This window comes from Castor canadensis, chromosome 4 (genome assembly GCF_047511655.1).
Source record: "Castor canadensis chromosome 4, mCasCan1.hap1v2, whole genome shotgun sequence".
Classification (NCBI taxonomy): domain Eukaryota; kingdom Metazoa; phylum Chordata; class Mammalia; order Rodentia; family Castoridae; genus Castor; species Castor canadensis.
In genome coordinates this window covers 117,473,875-117,488,860 of record NC_133389.1, presented here as the reverse complement: position 1 = coordinate 117,488,860, position 14,986 = coordinate 117,473,875, and the positions used below count along the sequence as shown (strand labels likewise).

Below are 14,986 nucleotides of genomic sequence, written 5' to 3'. Positions count from 1 at the left end.
AGTAGACGCTTTCAGTAACATTTTTAAAGATTATTTTTATAAATCTAAGAGTGAAGGATCTTATTCCATTGCATAAAAAGAAACCATCCCATTATACCCAGAAAAAAGTTTGGACAAAGAACCTGGACTTTTGACCTTCTGAACCTAAGTGAAGTTAGCCAGGTTCAGATGGTCAAAAGCCACATGTTTTCTCTTATGCGGAATGTAGATCTAATACAATATAGCAATATTATGAAAAACAGGTCACATTGAGGGGTGGTCAATATGGGAGGGGGAGGAAGTTCAGAAGGTGAGTATGGTTGAAATACTCTTTATACAAAAATGAATGTAGAATTTTTAAACAGGCTGAAACCATCACATGAAAGGGACTAAGGTAGAAAGAAGAAAAGTAGCAGAGATAAACCAAATTGGGTTATAATACATATATACATGGAAGTTCTACAGGGAGACTCCTTGTGTAGCTATCTTAAACAAACAAAAATGACATTTTTTTCTTTTACAAAATTGGAGAATAGCAGGGTGGAACAAATCCTACTTGAGGGGGTTGGTACCAGTGGGAGGTGGGAAGGTGAGGAAAGGGTGTCGGAAGGTGAATATTGTAAGTACTTTGTACACATATATGTAAAGGGAAAAAGGATACCTGCTGAAACTATTTGAGGAATGGGAGGAGGGGCAAACAAAGGAGAATGGTGGAAAGGGTGAATTCAAGTATGATATATTGATACATTGTAAGAACTTTTGTAGATGCCACAATGTACCTCCACCCAGCACAATAAAAAAAGAACATGGACATTTGAAAGAGAATCACTAGATGCTGAATGATTCAGGAGAAAAGTACAGGTCAGACTGTTACCTAACATATTTATTTCCTAGCCATATCTTCATAAAGACTTTTTAAACAAATCAATCCTTTGTGAGGGCAATTTAAAACTAAATAAAATACTGTCATGCAAATCAGGAGATCGTGAGAGTTCCTCTGATCTTTGGAAATGAACTGAAACTGTACAGAAAGTCTTCCCAAGTCCAGAGCCAATGAAAATCAAAGGCCCATAGAATAGATGAAGCTGGTGCCCTGCACAGATCTCCTCACTCAAATTTCAACCTCCAACACTAGCATTTATTATTCTCTATCTCTTGGGGCCAGATGTGACAAGGAAAACCCTCTTTGAGTAACCCTCAAAAATGGCTGACAGGAATTATATATCAATATTTTAGTCTCTTGGGAATAGTAGCTGTGTTATGTGTTTTATAAAAGCTCCACATTTCCCAACATGGATGAATCCAGTCATCCACAGTGGTAAATGGCTTAATAATGAAGGTCTTTTGGCTGCCTTCCCTTCCTTGTCATATTCCCTCTGTGTGCTACCAATAATTTCTCTGTAATCAACTATTTGCTCTGGAGTTCCTGTCTCAATATCTGCTTCTGGGAGCACACAAACTATGTCACCTTCCTTGGGATTTGTGTGTTTCGCTGGTTTTTTTTTAAAGGCCAAACAGCCTCATACTCTAACCTGTAGTAGAACTTAGTTGCTTCTTCCTCAAAAGAAATTTTCACTTTCACCACTTTTATGAATTCAAAAGTGGAAAATTTGACAGGTTTTCTGGGAAGTCACTTTGCGAGCTATGTTGTGCCTCTGACTTTTCCCTGTTGTTTTTCATAATCTTTCTTTTGCATATTGCTTGGGGATCTTAAATTCTCCTCTCTTCTATCACATAATGCAGCTTCTTTTCATTTTATAGTTTAGAATAGGCCAGTTCAGGTCTGGAACTCCCACATACTAGGCTAAGAGCTTATGCCCTTTCCTAAAATGTAGCTCTCTCCCATAAGGGATTCTGGTGAAATAATATTTTTAATACTTTATTATGATTACAGCCATACTGTAGAACTATTGTTGGTTATTTTTATAAAGAATGACAATAAAGTAATTGTTCTCCAAGATTAATGGACAATTGACTGAATAGATTTTTTACTTCCCAGTTAGTATTCAATCATTCTCAACTGTACTTTTTTGTTTGCTTGATAGAACTCTGAGTTAAAGATATCTTCCAGTAGGGTCAGATGTGTTGTTTCACCTCTACAATCCCAGTCACTAGGGAGACAGAGGTAGGGGAACTATAGGCCTAGGATGGCAATGGGCAAAAGCACGAGATCCTATCTGAATAAAAAACAAATCATAAAAGGCTGGGGGCATGGTTCAAGTGGTAGCACACTGCTCTGAGTTCAATACCCAGTAACCACAAACAAGGAGGGAAATTAAAGAAGAAAATCCCCAAAGTAAAATTACAAATAATTTTTTGACTGGGTTTAATAATCTTTACCAATGAATGAACTAAGTTTTATTTGGTTTAAGGATTATACTAGTTAAGGTATGATCTTTAAAAAAAGAATACAAAAATAAGTAATGAACCCTGGACAGCCCAGAGTTCTGGAATGTAACTCTACTTAGCTGCACATAAATCTGACTTAGTACCTGGCTGCCTTACAGAGTTGGCAAGCCAAAAATACAAGTCTTTAACTAATTCTTATAAAACAGGCATAACATTGAGTACTTGCAATCTTCTGAGCATTGTTATAAGCAGTTTACTAAGGTTAATTTATTTCATCTATTTTCATCCCTAACTTACAGATGAGGAAACTGCAGGAAAGAAAGTTTCAATAACTTGATTAAAGGCATACAACTAGTGAATGGCAAGGTGATAATTTGGACTGTGATAGTGTGGCTGTAAACCCAGCATATATAACCTGTTCACTATAATGCCTGAAAGCTTTATATTCTTGGCTCTTAAGTAACTCACACTCTGTAAGAAGGGAGTATAGACCAAAGATAAATCCATCATAAACAATAAAACTCTACTTGCTACCTTGATGTTCAACTTCTATTACCTCTCGAGGTGTCAGATCAGCCATATGCTCAGAGGGGACACTCAGAGACTTACCTGTCTCATTAGTGTACCTCATGGTGTACTCACAACATCAGGAAGCTCACTGCCTGATTCTCTCTAAAATGAAGTTAAAATGAAGAATGTTCTATGAAGCTGAGGACATTTATATTAGCTTACACCAGTTTAGCTGTACAATGGAAAAGCAGTACAATCATTTTAAAGACATAGGTACAAATATACAGTCTCTGAGGCAACTCAAATTCCTGGGACAGTAGATCAGCCCAGGGTAGTGGGGATATGAAATCCTTCTTGTATTGTAACAAATGTACCATGGGGTGTTACAATTCATAATAGTCACTGCCCTAATTCTCCTTTGTAAGCCATTCATACACACATATTCAACCAACAGAAATCACTTTTCCTAAACTGATCTAAGATTGTTTTCAAAGAAATTCAAAATCTTTGAACATTTTTGGTTTGTGCAGAACAATTGTAAACTTAGAAGTGTGGTTTGACTCTTACCATGCATTACCTGGTGGTGACTGAAAGTCATAGAAAACCAGTTTACACAGAAAGAACCTCTCAGTGAAATCTTCTACTTAGAATTTAGCTGCATATTTTCACTTTGGGAGTCTAAAATTTAATTGTGCATCATTGATAATATTTGGAGTTTTCTGTTTGTATGTATCTTAATCTAGAATTAGTTCAATTTTATTAATTGCAATAACCAGAGCCTTAATTAAAAAGTATAATTCAAATTTTATGTTTATTTTATTTAAAAAGTTTTTATCAAGCTTTTCCCATTCAAAAATGTAACCACAAACTGCTATGATACTTAAACAATACAATCAATAAAAGCCAGAATGTTCAGATCCATCTGTAATCAGAATTAATCTCATTGTGACACACCCAAGACTGGTAATTTCTAAAGGAAATGGTTATTTCAAAGTGACTGTGTCTTTACCCTGTGTTTCCATAGTTCCTGTTTTTACTTCAAATTTAGTTCATCTTATTTTTAGTGCCTTCACATCATTAATATATTCTTGTTTTTCCTCTTTATAGAAACTTTTGATAATGAATCTTTGCTTTATTAGAGACTGGAGCTTTTTAAAAGTTCAATTTCACTGTGAAGTCAAGGTCTGAAAATTCCTTATGGGTAAATACTTTTGCTTGGTTTTCATCTCATTTGCTGGATTAGTTATGGCCTTAACTAAACTTTCATTTCATATTTTATGTGTGCTTTGGGGTACATGCATGTATTTGCACATGCATGTAACAGTAACTGTTTAACGGAAACTTTCATACTTAAAGCAAGTGACAGGTAAATACCATCATTACTAATGCATTAAATAAAAGTTATGTCATTAATCTGGTATAACCCAGTTATGTATGGCAATTTGCTTCCTCTACTAATAGCAGCTATTTTAGTTGTCTACCTGCTTTGATTAGATTTTGTATTCATGAGAAATATGTGATTTTTTAGAAATAATTGGAAAAGTAACTTGAAAAAAAGTCACTCAATTTTTCCAAACAGATGCAGATATATTTTAGTCACAACACCTGGAAAGTGTGCTTATATTTCCTTAAAATTTTGCCACACAAGAGTGGTATAAACTTTATGTACTTTCCAAAATGACAATAAAATACAATTACACAAAATAAAACACAGACTTGATTCTTCTAAGAAGAGCTAATAGTATTTGCATATCATTACAATCCCGGTGTTATTTCTCTCTTTTAGCAAATATTTAAATTTGGAGATATATTTGCTATATAAAGTAATATAATATAATAGGAACAGAAAGAACCCTCCAGCCACATCTCTTTACATCTGTAATACATACAAATTATGTCCTCACATGACATTAGTAAGATAAACCAGAGAAAATCAAATTTTATGATAGCTGATTGTAATTTTATAGCAAGATGATCTGGGAAAACTTTACATAGACATTAGAACCACAGTTAAACATTAAAGAAGATGGAAGGTAGAGTCCATCATGCAATATATATTGCATTTCAATGGTTCCCCTTTTTACTGATTTTAGTATTTTGTGAAACATGTCATAAAGAAAATGCTACATAAAATGTACAAGCACAATTCACTTGTCTTTACTGGTAGTCTTATCACATGCATATTCATATTGCAATGATTTTTTAAATTAAATTAAATTTTTTATTATTGATGGAATGATATATTTTTAACTTTTAATATTTTTTTAACTTTATATACATGAAAGGTACTGTTTATACTTTGATGAATTGCTGTTTTCACCCAACATTATGTTTTTAAAAGATCCTCCATTTATAGATCATTTTCACTATAAATAATAGTCTAATTTTAAGACACATTACTTAATTATACATTATATAGTAAATATCATCTGGATTGTTTCTATATTCACCAAGTCAGGTTGTTTGCTTTTAGCATTATTGCAATGAACATTCTTGTATTTCTCTGTCTCTCTATATGTGTGTATATATGTATTTTTTCACATATAAGGTATATATTAAAGTATATCTATATGCCTCTTCATTCAGTTAGGTCTTTAATTATAAATGTATAGTTTACTAGATATATTAGCAATTATAATTGCTGAATCAAAGGATATCAAACATTCATATTTGCTAGATAATTAATGCAAATTATTATACAAAATTGTGGTATTCAATAATTGCATTTATGAGAGTTTCATTTCTCTAAATCACTGTCAACATTTAATATTTACTGATGTTTTAATTGTTATCCACCTGATGGGTGATTCGATGAAACAGAGTATATCATTTGGTGATTACTTTGTCTTTCTTTGTTCCTAACAAAGCTGAATAATTTTTAATACATTTGTGTGGCATTTGTTTTTTATCTTCTTTGAAATGCTTGTTCCTGTCTTTTGCACTTTTTTTCTATTGAGTTATTGGGGATTTTTCATTATTGATTTGCAAGAATTCTTTATATATTGCAAATGCTAATCCTTTAGCATTTCAGTATCTTGAAAGTATCTTTTCCAGCTCTGAAAGTAGTTTCTATTTCCCTCTCTTATGATGTCATTTTATGAAGACAATGGTACAATTTTAATAAGGTCAAATTTATTTTCCTTTATATTTAATACTTTTATGTCTTAGAAGTTGTCTAATCATGTGACCTTTGGCTTTCTGAATCTGGCTGACTTCACATGAGATGATGTTTTCCAGTTACACCCATTTACTTACAAATGACAAATTTTTATTCTGATTTGTGGCTGAATAAAATTCCATTGTGTATAAATACCACATTTTCTTAATTCATTCGTCAGTAGTGGGGCATCTTGGCTGTTTCCATAGCTTAGCTATTGTGAATAGTGCTGCAATAAACATGGGTGTGGAGGTGTCATTATTGTAACCCGACTCACATTCCTTTGGGTGCATCCCTACATATTGCAGTTGTACTTTTAGTTTTCTGAGGATCCTCCGTACTGTTTTCCAAAGTGGTTGTACTAATTTACATTCCTACCAGCAGTTTCTGAACGTTCCTTTTTCTTCACATCCTGGCCAACATTTGTTGGTGGTGGTGTTTTTTGTTTAAATAGTTTTATTATATTTTTGAATTAGCATGCATTAATAATATGGGGGGGAGTTCATTGTGTTTTTGATGGTAACTATTCTAACAGAAATGAGGTGGACTCTTAACCTGGTTTTGATTTGCATTTCCTTTGTAACCAATGATGTTGAGCATTTCTTCATGTGTATTTGACCATTTGGACTTCTTCCTTTGAAAAATCTTTGTTCAGTTCATTTGCCCATTTCTTCATTGGGTCATTGATTTTTGAGAGTTTAATTTTTTGAGTTCCCCGTATTTTCTGATTATTAATCTCTTGTCAAGTATAGAGCCAAAAAGATTTTCTCCCATTCTGTGGTCTGCCTCATCTGATAACCATTTCTTTTGTTGTGAAGAAGCTTTTTACTTTCATGTAGTCCCATTTGTCAATCCTTTCTCTTAGTTCCTGAACCATTTGAGTTCTATTGAGGAAGTCATTGTCTGTGCCTGTTAATTCTGGTATATTCCCTGCTCTTTCCTGCACAAGCTTCAAAGTTTTCAGTTTTCTGCATGCAGATATCCATTTGTTGAAGAGGCTATCTTTTTTCCATCATATGTTTTGGTCACCTTTGTCAAAAATTAGGTGGGCATAGCTGTGCAGATTCATGCCTAGGTCTTCTATTCTGTTTCAGGTTTTCATGTCTGTTTTTATTGCTGTAACTGTAGTTTGAAGCCAGGTATTGTGATACCTTCCGGTGTTGCTCTTTTTATTCAGTATTGCTTTGGCTATTTGCAGTCTTTTGTGCTTCCAAATAAACTTTAGAGTTGATTTTCAATCTTTGTGATGAATGTCATTAGAATTTTGATGGGGATTGAATTGAACATGTAGATTGTTTTTGGTAATGTAGCCATTTTCACAATATTTATTCGGCCTATAATTGAGCATGGGGGAGCTTTCCATCTTCTGTAGTTTTCTTTACTTTTTTTCTTCAGTGGCTTATAGTCTAACTGTTGAGGTCTTTTACGTCCTTTGTTATTTCTACATAGTGTTTTTGACACTATCGTAAATAGAATTGTTTTCCCTTTCTGTCCATTGTAGGTATAAAAGGTCTTACTAAATATCCCAGACTGTCCTTTTGAGTTCTGGTATTACAGGTTTGCACCACTATATCTAAGCTAGACATCTTAATAGGCATGTTGCTAAACAAAATTTAAAATTAATAAAAATGTTCACCCTTTTCCCAAGTAATATTAAGGCATAGACTACTTCAACTTACCATCTACTTCCTCATGTGCTATTGTTTTTTGATGTTTGGTTTTGTTTTTTGGTGGGACTGGGGTTTGAACTCAGGGCTTTGTACTTGCAAAGTAGGCACTCTACCACTTAAACCACACCTCCAGTTCATTTTGTTCTGCTTGTGTTGGAAATGGAATCTTGCTAACATTTTGTCCAGGCTGGCCTTGAACTGACATCCTCCTGTTCTCTGTCTCCCAAGTAGCTAGGATTACAGGCATGAGACACCAGAACACAGCCTAATGTGCTATTGTTGATGTTGTTTCTGATTAAACTGAGGGTCTCACTAATACTATACCTCTCAAAACATACCCTGGGTCCTTTTGTTTGTATTTTGTTTCTGAAATAGGTCTTGTTAACACTAACTTTTTCTAGGCTGGCCTCAATCTCATGATCCTCCTGCCTCTACCTCCCGATAGTTGGGATTATAGGTATGTACTACCATGCCTAGCTCTGGTTGTTGTTTCTTTACAGAGGTTTCATATTTTTAGAGGTCCATCATTTTGAGTTGAGTATTTGACCTCCAACTAACTTTGGCCTTAACTTTGCCCAATCTTGTTTTCAAAATTTTTGCTCATTTTTTCCACGGCAGTTCAGCAGATGCCAGAAGTTTCAAGGCTTTTTTCCCCAGTGACTTTTCCATGGTTCCTTGCTTTGACAAAATTGAGAAAAACTCTTATGTTTCCATTTTCTCAAATATTGTTTTTTTTTAATCCAACATTTTTTAATGTTCTCTATTGGGAAAGGTTTCTGTGCACATTTTGAAACTTGTAAGAAATTAAAAAATGCACTTTTATATACACAATATTTACATCATTTGGCTGCAAAAAAGATAATAATTGCAAGCAGAAGCATTGTCCTGGTACCACATATTTTGTGCAAAATTGTGCTAATAAGTGTTGTGATCTTAGGAATGTTACTTAACTATCTCTGCCTCAGTTCTCTTATGGCTGTTAAAATTCTTAAATGAGCTTAAGATTTATAGTGGTAACTTACAAATATGTACTCAATAAGTGCTAACAGTATTATTATTGATCTCTTATAAAATGGGAAGAATCAGTGTCATATTCTTATTTAGTTAGTTTGAACAAGCAAGATACATTAAGTCAAGAAAGGTAAAATTGAAGAGAATGGTACATGTAGGTTCAATTACAGATGAGAGTATTTTATTACTTATAAAACTGTATCCCTTTTAAATCTTAAATTGCAAGCTGTACACCTTGATTCTTAACTTGTTTCCCTTAAGAGTGGAACTACTAATCTTTTTATGCCATTAGGCTCACAGTGCAACATTTGCCAAAGTGACTTGATAAAAATCACCTGGATCCTTGTTTAAGTCTTATTTTTAGAGACCTTCCCTGGAGATTCTGATCCAATGGGCCTACATTGGGCCTTAGGAAATGTATTTTAGTGTGTCTCAGGGAACTCAGGAAAATAAAATCTATGGCATTAGGTAAAAGAATAAAATGTAGCATGTTCCTACTTTTCTTTTCATCTGAGATGAAAATATTTCAAAAAAGTCATTTCATTTTCACTGCATATAATTTTACTATAAAACGGAGATAGTCACAGTGGTCCTTTGTCATTACTCAGTTGAGGAATGATGGGTATGGAATGCTTTTGCATTTCAGAAAACCAATAACAATTTCAACTGCAGCCAAATGATTGTCTAAATTATAGTTTGGGCTCTTGCATTTTAGTTTTATCCCCCAAATCAATCCAGCCAGACTCACACAGTTTTCTTGAACTTCTTGTAAAACAACACAATTTCCTTTTCTATAATTTCCTTCATGTTGAGCCAAACTTTCTTCTATCACCCAGAAATGCCTTAAAATAAATATCATTAGTAAATTTACTTGGAATGCATGTGATATAAGGAGAGTGAGTTCATAAAAAAAGGACAGTCACATGGCTTTAAATCTCCTACGTCATAGAGTGGCTGAATTCAGAATGATAATAAGGCTTATCTTTGTTTTACTGTGTAAGGACAGCTTTGTGAAGAAATTAACTGATTGTGCTGGGATTCTGCAATTCGTAAAGCGACATACAGCATGTAGAGTAGAGAGAATGTTAGTGACTAGCATAAAGATGCAATGTTCTTGTTCTGTTTATCATTTATTCTTGATTGGACTTCAACCAGTTCTTACACATTTAAGTTTTCATTATGGCTGTCTCAATTAATTAAAAGTTTTAGGACTCTGAGCCACCAGACACAGATATATTAACATATCCATTCAAACATGTTTCCAGACCAATAAGACAGGTTGTAATTTAGATATTTTCAGTCCATTTACTGAATGCTATGCATACTTAATTGAAAAATGGATAAGATGATGTGGTCCCAGCCCCTTACTAATGCAATCTTACTCTCCCAACTTTGTTTTCCCTCTACCAACCTCACCAAAATAGAAAAAGTAGAAATGACTTTTAATAATAAGTTCCATCTTTCCTCCATATATTGTATCAATTCTGATTATTGAATACAACCTTATGCTTCATTTGTATCCAACATTGTGAGTTCTGAGGAAGGAGCAATTAGACTATAACAATGGGATTTCAGCACATAATGGACAATATGCCAGGTATTTAGTTTCAGTATCTTCATTTCTATTCACATCGCTACATACTGTGTGACTTTTTTCCTTAATTTAAGTTTAGTGCCATTATTGTATCTTCTGTTTAATTTTTTATAGCTTTCTAAAATTAAGCTTTTATTTGGAAGTCATTTTATACCTACTGCATCGTTGTCATGAAATCGTTGGTAATATGTGATTACATTATGTTGTCTTTGGCCAGGACACTCTTGTAAATGAAGCATTATCCTCAGAGAATTTCTTGGCTGAAAATGTAAGTAATTAAAAATATAAACAAATATTATCTGTTACATATGCTGCAGTAATAAATACTTCAGTATACTACAAGTTAATGTCTCTTTTGGGATACAGTTTAATCCTGCTACAACATGTTTTATAAATGGACAAATAAACGAGAAAGCACTTAGTATCTTATGCGCTGTGGCATGCAGATGTCTATGGCTTTTACATGTTCTATTCTTGAGTATTAGCACATTTCTTAACTGGCATTATCACTAATCTTTTAACATTATTTGTCGTTTAAAAACAATGTCAACTATGGAGAGGTAAAAATGGAAGCACTCAATAAAAATTTCCAAATAACATCACATGTAAGTGATCACTCAGAGAAATGAGATTCTCTGCCTATGGTTGGTAGGATCAAAATTAATATATCCACTTTGGAGAGAAATTTGGCAATATGTGTCAAAAGCTTAAAAGTGAGAATAACTTTTTATGCATTAATTCTTAAAAATTATTCTAAAATCATCAGAGTAAATACAAAAGATTATATACATGATTTTCATCATTATATTATTTCAAATATGAAAATGTTATAAATAACCAAAACATATATTGTTAGAGAATTAGTTTAAAAGAATATGATAGATGGATATCATGGAAGATTATACACCTTTTAAAAAGCAAGTTGAAAGGGAAAAACAAATGATAAAATAAGTAATAACAAATAAAGTATAAACCAAAGACAGTTTCCCAATGATTATTTAGATATGCTTAGGAGAATTCATGATGGGCATGTCAGAAAGATGGTGGAGTAGGAGAAATCAGCCTTTTTAATTAGCTGTTCATGAATGAAAATATCCCTGGGGGACCTTAAGGTTCCAATTAAAAACCTGCAACCAGCTATACACTTGTGGCTCAGGCCTTAATCTTAGCTAATTGGAAGGCTGAGATCAGGAGGACTGCAATTCAAGACCAGCCCAGGAAAACAGTTTGTGAAGTCCCGTCTCAATCAACAGCTGGACACAGTGGCATGTGCCTGTCTTTTCAGTTACCTGGATGCTAGAGGATCATAGGTCCCGGTCAGCCCAGGCAAAAAGGCTTATGAAATCCTCCTCATCTCAACAGAAAAAAGCTGGGCATGGTGGTACACGCCTGTGCCCTGTCATCTCAGGCAAGAAGCTTAAAGTCAGAGGATCAAGGTCCAGGGTGGCCTGGGCATAAAGCAAGACCCTATTTCCAAAGTAACCAAAGGAAAAGGGGCTGGACCTATGACTTAAGTAGTAAAGCATCTGAAGTGTAAGGCCCTGAATTCAAACTCTAATACCCCCACTCCCCACAAAAGAACCTGCAGCCTATTGTGGAGAAAAAATACAGAATAACCATCCAGAAATGACCACATGGAAAACTGGCATAGCTGAGAAACATCTAGAGGGGTTTAGCAACAAAAGTGGTAATATCCTTCAGTATCATCCACATGGCAGTTTCCACCATAGTTACCAGTAGCTTGCTCTACAGAGGACATTGACCGCTTTTGCCATTGAGGAAGTCAGTGCCCTGCTGCATCCTTGGACATCCTCTATCTTTCTCATTAGAGTTATTTTATGTGAATCAGTACAAATTCCACTGTTATGCTCTGCAGAGGAGAACATAAGATTTCATGACAAAGGCAAACAACAGCCATGTCTGTTGTAAGCTCTCTGGAGAGAAAGAGACATTGTTGTGCTCTACCATTCAAAATGAGAGCTCTTTTAAACCAGGACTGATACTACTCTCAGTAGTATCCACACCCTGGAACTGTGATTTCTTCATGAACATACATGCTCTAGACCCTACTTCTGCTATCACTTCATATAAGTTTGTGCTTAAAAAATCAGATCCACCACTCCTGTATACTAGCTCATGTCTCACGTCCCAGACATGATCATTTTGAAATCTTATGCACCAGATCTTGGTTTTATGAATGCCTTGTGGTGTCTGCATGGAAGACAATCAAGCCACCATTGTATCAAGCAAACCTAAACCCTAGACCCTAGAGTTGTGGTTACTTTACAGCCATATATTCTCTGGATCATAGCTCTGTGGCCAGGCAACTGCCACAATGAGAACTCTCAGACCCTGGATTCTAGAGCCACTATAGCTCTTTATTTGTCTGCACTCTGGACCCTATACCCTAACTGTTCTATAGGCTTTCATGTTTTGCATACCATACAACACTGCAGTGTTGAATATAAATCCTAGAAATTGCACCACTCTTGCCCATGACTCTGGAGCTGGAGTTCTTTTACAGTAGTTAGCACTCCAGATATGGGGTCTATGGTTGCTTCATAGATGCCAGGCATCAGGCACCAGCCCACTTCAGTGGGGAGAATGCCTGTAAGCTTGACCCTGTGCCAAAAAGGGATTGCTAGACCATGACTTCCCCTTTAGGAGAAAAGAAACCAGTAGAACCTTAACAGTATCTTCCATCAAATACACCAATAGTCCTCAGTCCTATGAACACCTGTGGTCTTGGCCACTGGAGAACTCTTTAATCATTGCTGGTTCTGAACTTAGTTGATGGAGCTTTTATTATGCCACTCCCTCAGAATCAAATCTATCACACCTTACCCATCTGGTCTCCTTGCAATTACCAAAAATTGAAGGTCTTTCCTCAATGAAACCAATAAGTAAATTCTGGAAGAAGGGCTCCACCAGACTACTTAAAAAGCCAGAAAGTTAATACATGAACAAAATGATAAGGTTAACAAAGAGATATCATAAAAAAGAAAGATAGAGAAATTTCACAGTGAAAGAATACATTGAATGAAATGAGAAATGGAAGAGAGTACCAACAAAACACTTGATCACATAGAAGAAATAATGAATGCTCATGACAGTTTACTTGAAATTATTCAGTGAGAAGAGAGAAAAGTAAAAAAGAGTTTAAACAAATTTGAGAAGCCCACAAGTTAATGAAAAACCATCAAGATGACCAAAATGTGGATGGTGGGGTTTTCAAATGGATAAGAGAGAAAATGACAGAAAGCTGAGTTAAGAAATAACTGCTGAAAATTATGGCTGAAAATTTCTCAAATCTGGAAGTAAAATTGACATCTGGACACATGAAACTCTAAAGTCTTCAAATATAAATACCCAATGAGGTAAATCATAATAAATTGACCTTCAAAAATTATAGACAAAGAGAATTTTGAAAGCAACAATAGACACATCATACACAAGGGAACAGTCTCCATAACTTTGAAGAACTGAAAAATAGAGCCAACCATGAAGAAGACTTTACCCAGTAAAACTGTCCTTCAGAAATTAAGGAGAGATAAACACTTTACTAGACAAACAAAATATTACCATCTGTAGACCTTGATTTCAAGAAATACTAAAGGGAGTTCCCTAATCTGAAATGAAAAGACATTACTTAGAAAGATGAAAGCATAAGAAACATAATAAATCACTGACATAGGCAGAACACAGGTGTTCTAATACTATAATGGTGATATATAAATCACTATAAACTATAATATAAATGGTAAAAGATAACAATATTAACATTAACAACAGATATGTAGTGGAAAAGTGAGGAGTTTCTCTTGGGCCTCTTTTATAACAACAATAATTCCATACATGAAGTCTCTATCCTTATGAACTTAAGCACCTTCTGAATGTCCCTCCTAATACCATCACTTTTTGGGCCAGATTTTCAACATGCAGAACAATTTTGAGTAAACATAAACATGTAGATCATAACGGTACAAACACAAACACACATATTAGGGATACCAGAGTTGAAGAGTTCAACTATAAAAAAAAATTTGGTTTAGTGCTTTATATCAGATTCAAGATGGTAGAATAAGAATCAGTGAACTTGAAAATGGATCAAAAGAAATTACCCAATAAAAAACAGAAAGAGACTTAAGACCTGTGAGTCAAAATCTGGTGTACCAAAATACATGTAAAAGTAGTCCTTAAAAGAGAGATGAGAGAAAAGGGACAAATAAAAATACTTGAAGAAACTATGACCTTAAGCTCCACAAATTTGCTGAAAAAGCATTAATTTACATATTAAAGAAACAACAAACTTTAAGAAGTGTAATTAAAAGAGAAAGATACAAATGTATTAGAAGAAATGATGTACAGACACATATAAATTTTTGATATCTATCAAAATTTGAAATACAAAGGCAAACAGAAAATCATAAATACAGAGAGAAATCAATACTTCATTTTCATGAGACACTAATTATAACTAATTTCTCAACAGAAGAAACCAGAAATCATGGAATAACATGCATAAAATGTTAAAGAAAAAAGATGAAGCAATCAAAAAAACAAGCAATCCCATCCATATCTAACAATTATATATTCTGCAAAAATATCATTCAAGTATAAAAGTCAGGAAAAGATACTATAGATACACTATTCCCAAAAACTCTCACTAGATAAAGTTATGTTCTAAAAATTTTATCTAAAAGAAACATAAAAAGG

General features: G+C 34.2%; 1 long non-coding RNA gene across 1 annotated transcript in view; it reads left to right on the top strand.

Moving 5' to 3' along the window:
* Positions 1-10,487: 10,487 nt before the first annotated feature.
* Positions 10,488-14,986, top strand: part of LOC141422379 (uncharacterized) — a 36,383-nt gene continuing 31,884 nt past the window's right edge. The window contains exon 1 of the long non-coding RNA XR_012446925.1: positions 10,488-10,538. This is a non-coding gene — a long non-coding RNA (uncharacterized lncRNA). The remainder of the gene's footprint in view (positions 10,539-14,986) is intronic.